Consider the following 5461-nt stretch of genomic DNA (forward strand, 5'->3'; position numbering starts at 1 on the left):
GGTCTACAAACTTAAACTTTCCCTGAGTGCCGGGTCACTGTGTTATTATGTTAAGTATTAAACTATGTTGACTATAAAAACATTATCGTTTTGGTAAAATTTGTGTTTAGATGAACATTTATTACTTATAGTATAACTTATACGTTATATTTCGTTTTACATTTATTTTATTACATTGATATTTTAATTATTACCTACCTTATTTATTTGGTACCTAAATGGTTCTATTTTCTGAATTTTGATGCTGAATTGTTATTTATTTCCCTGAAAGTTAATTCAATTAGTAATATATAATAAATTTTTAGCCTTAATTTTAATTTGACTTTTTAATTTTTGACTGACATATTACTATATTTGATTACTCTTATACATTATATAAAATTATAGGTATTATTTGTATACATTTGAGGATCCTTTCGTAAATTTCTCATAATTTATCTGACATGGTGTTTATAAATTTTTTTTTTCAGGAGGTAATAAGTTTTACATTTTATAGTCTCTTCTGTATCTGTTTGAATGTATCTGTATACTGCGTGTAAATTTTATACGGGCGTATACTTTATCCACCTATAGTATCCAGCAATACGACTGATATAGGATAATAATTTTGTTAAATAGTGTTATTAATTAGGTGTAACGATTTTTTAAAGTCCGACTGAGCAGCAATGTACGCAGTCCAACTTATTTTGACATAACAAGTAATTAACAGTTTGTTTACTTTATTTTTTATAATATCTTTTAAAAACTGCCTTTTTCCCCATGATTTTGTCGATTAATAGGAACAATCAGGGCTTAATAACTTGACCAAAGAAAGATTTTTCAAGTAAATCGTTACTTACAATGCAAATGCGTTAGTTCTTATGCCATTGCAACTCTTGAATCATTTACCTTGATATCTTACATTTTTCTATTCAACTACTTATCGTTTACACATCTTTAAACTTCACAGAAAGTGGTGATAGTACCTAAGATACAGATTTCTGATAAATTCACGTAGTAAACTTTAAAAGTGAAAACTACATTTATCAACAACATCATTTAACGACTGACGTTGCTCGTCAGACACTTTAATATCTGTTTTGATAAAATTATTGCTTTTCACCTTGAAGTTAATAAAAAGGTTTGATTACAATTAAAACTCAACCACAAACAACAACGAAGAAATTTAGCAATTGACTTTGTAGAGAAATAAAAACTTTTTGATTTTTGCTCGATACAAGTTTTCAGTCTCTGGTATGACTGCTTTCCTGACATTATTTGTCATGTTGCCGTCAGTGATCAAAATTGTTAAAAATGCCGCGACCGTCGAATTTCCCTCCTAATGAACTCGCTGATATGGTTTTGATTTACGGTGAAGCTCAACAACGCGGCCAATGGGCTTTAGAAATGTACAGAGAGCGTTTTCCTAACGTATTCGCGATGGTCTGCCTCTTATCGGAACACCAAATGTAGTGGAAAATGGTGCCCGTCTGCCGGGTCGAGTCGAGGAAAACATTTTGCAACATTTCTATTTGTACCCGAAGAGCAGCACCAGAGAAGCGGGGCGACGTTTTAATGTGAAACACACGACTGTCCACAAAATCTTGAAAAAAGACAGGCAACACCCTTTTAAATCGGTGGCCTGCACGCTCCCCTGACTTGACACCATTGGACTTTTTCCTATGGGGGGCTGTGAAAAACGAGGTTTACTCACAACCACGAACAACAGTGGAACAATTAAAAGATAAAATAAGTGAAGTATTTGAAAGACTGCGAGGGATAAATACGAGAAGTGTCAGAGAGTCTATCCACCGTCGCTGCCTCACTTGCATCGAAGTGCACGGCCATCACGTAGAAAATCGGTATCTCAGGCGAAACAATCGGCGTGATTAGTTAAGATGCTTTTGTACCTACTTTATTAATAAAGTTATGAGTATAATTTTCAACTTTTATTGCATAATCATCACGTCGTTTTCCTCACGGGATGGCAGAGCATCAAATGTGCAATAATTACACCTTAACAGCACGTTTGAAATTGATTTGTTACATTAATTAATAAAGCAAACTAATTTAAATACTGACATGACATGACACATCGGTACGTTAATTATTGTGGATGCAATACATTGCGTGCTTAATTATTATGTATGAAAAAAAAGAAACCTAATTTCCTAAAGAAATTAATGTAAATAGGTTACCTAGGTCTAATACTAATCGCCACTACAATATACGCCCGTATAAAATTTTAGGTCTAATACTAATCGCCACTACAATATACGCCCGTATAAAATTTACACGCTGTATATATCTGTTATAAATTCTATTGTCTTATAAAAATACCTACATAAAAAAAAACCGAATAAAAAATATTGGATGAAATAAACATTTTGAAGATAGGATAAATTATAACTTGATGATCGAATGGCCAAGTGGTTAGGGAACCTGCCTGACTGAGAACCTTAAGGTGCCGAGTTCGATTCCCGGCCGGGGCAGATATTTGTATGAATAATACGAACGTTTGTTCTCGGGTCTTGGATGTTCAATATGTATTTAAGTATGTATTTATCTATATAAGTAGGTATGTTTATCCGTTGCCTAGTATCCATAGTACAAGCTTTGCTTAGTTTGGGACTAAGTCAATTGGTGTCAAGTGTCCCATGATACGTGTTTATTTATTATTATTTATTTACTTAAAGGGCCTGTTTCACCTCTCATTGATATTTTTTATAGGACAGATTGCAGTTTATCTAATTGAGACCTGTTTGTTACAGCTTGGCGAACAATCAAAGAGCAGAGTATTTACACTTCGCGTAGGTACAGAATCTAAAAAAAAATTACACTTAATTCAGCAAGTAACAAAAGAGTTCATATATTATACTAAAATTACAAATTTCAATAGTTTAATTGTTAATTTACCGCAAGGACTTTAATTCATGAGCCACCATGGAACCTTTTCAAATGAAAAGTCATTACGATTTTCATTGTTAGTTAATATGATGGCACTTTGACATTTATTGTGAAATTTTTCCATGGTAATTCCGCTATGCGGATAAAACATTTTCAGTACTACTCAAAAACACCGTAACATTTTCTTCCCATTTATTTATCCAATGAAAAGAATTCTGACTCGCAAAGTGACTTGCCCATCACTACAACAAATACTAATCTAACAATGCAAAATCAATACTAACTTTTGCGTCCTGTCGCGCTCCCGCGCGTTGGCTTGACACCTTTGCTTAACCACTGGCACAGCCTCTACACCTTTCTGGTGGGGGGTCACCGTGTACATTTTCTCCCAATCCTCACTCAAACACTGATAGCTCAGATAGTTGTCCATCATAGTCGAAGTACTTTGCGAAGTGTTGTTCGGTGATGTTAATTCTAATTTGTATTAATTGGTGCTAGTTAGTGTTGGTCGGTTGGATGCGGGAAGCGGACTAATCCGGGGTTCGTCGGGCCCCTAATAAGTATCTGGATAGCTGTCGGTCATGAAGGAGTCATTTAGGAAGAACAGCGCATCTCTGACGCGGTGCTTAACCGATAATTGTATAAACAGATGGCTACTGAGGTCACAGGGCTGTATTTGGACGAAATTTCGTTTAAGTACATAGAGAAATTGCTGTCGCTAAAATGTTCAATGGTTGAAGTAAATGTTAAGCGTTTTCGAAGCGTCTTTTATATTTTTGAAAAAAAATTGTTGTGTTAAAATTAAATGCTTAATTTTAATTGGGAATAAGCATAACTATTGTACATTTGAATATCAGTCGAAATGAATACTTAATTTTTTAAACCGTAAAATTATTTATAATTAAAATAATTATTAATGAGACTTGACTGGATTGAATCGGAATAAAAATATGTACCTACAGTTGAAGCTTCCTATTAATTTGATAAATTCTCATCATAAATCCATTAAAGAGACAAACAAATTTTGAATAAAGTATGTGTTACATGCAAACCTATTCATAAACGCTAAAAGATCAAGTTAGGTAGTTTAATATTTTTATCAGTCACTATAATGATCAGAGATTACGTTTTCCACACATAGACAAAATCAGCATTTTGCTAATTATAAGATTCGTAACTTTTATGACCGGGGTAAGTACTTAAATTAATTATTCAAAATACTTAGTGTAATTCAACCCTGGCATCTTGTTTGTCATCACGAATGTAAAAAGCGTGGCACCCCGTGCTCTCTGTTAGTTTAAGCTAACTACCGCAATAAATATGTTTAATGCCCGCGACGAGACGCGCAGTGCGATTTGTCAACTAGCCCATATTGACTCACCCTGATGATCGAAAAAGCAAGGCACTGGATTCTTTGTAACATTCGAGATGAGATGTATAGTCGAGAAACATAACCTTTTTACAATCAATTTCATGACGTTTTCTGCGTTTCAATTTCTTTGACTGTACCTACCTCGACTGCGAAATCCCATAGAACAAAGTTGGATACAAACTACGAAACTGTATCAGGATGAAAGCTATCACAAAGTTACCTACTCAATAAATAAATGACCTGCTATTTCACGACCACGTCTGCAAACAGCTACGTTTGTGCGACGCCTAAATAATTTTTCTTTTAATGGATAATCGAATAGTGAACAGTAAACATAAAAGAACTGCTAACAATTTTTTCTCAACAAATTTTTCACACTGTTTCACCGAAGAGGTTATCTGTAGGTTTTGTTTGCTAAAATTAATTAAAGAAGTATCTAGGTATCTATCGAATTTGCGCCGACCACCTACTTAAATACTTAACTGCACAGCACAGCACATACCTACTCTGGTCTACCCGCGCAGTTCTGGCAAAGAAGATACCCGGTTTTTAATAAGGTCAGCTTAAGATTACGCGATGTTCGTTTGCAATTGTTTCTTCAACGTTTTTTTTCATTGCCCTCTGCCGTCTGGCGTGATCACACGAGTCGATACTCTCTCAAGGGATACGGAGTTCCGTGGGAACGTCGCTAATTGGTTAAATTATACGAATGCTGTACCACGACCACGGCGCACTCATTCGTATTCATTTGTAACATTAACGAGCTTTACTATTCCATGAAACATGCCGGGCCTTACGATGTTCCATTGTTTTAGTAAAATACAAGTTCAGCTCAGTTTGGGGTCTCCTGATACATCAAATGATTGGTCGTTCATGTTATAGAAAATACATGGATTACTCGGGTAGTTTTTTATTTTCGTTATGTTTTGATTGATATTGTGCTAATGAGGATTAATAAGTTGTATCTTAAAATCATGAATGAATCTGAACGTTTATTGTCAAACTGGTAACCTCTTTATCCAGTCCTGGTATCATCAAAGTTACGGACGACCCATATATCCCTATATATACTGTAGTCTTTGGGACGACCTAATGGTGCTCAATCGATTAGGTCAGGTGTCTGTTAGTTTTGCAGATACGTCACGTCCCCTCCACGGGCGGCGCGGCCAACCCGCACGGCGCACCATGGCCGAGACTTTCTCC

The sequence above is a fragment of the Choristoneura fumiferana genome, chromosome 17, assembly GCF_025370935.1.
Source record: "Choristoneura fumiferana chromosome 17, NRCan_CFum_1, whole genome shotgun sequence".
NCBI lineage: Eukaryota > Metazoa > Arthropoda > Insecta > Lepidoptera > Tortricidae > Choristoneura > Choristoneura fumiferana.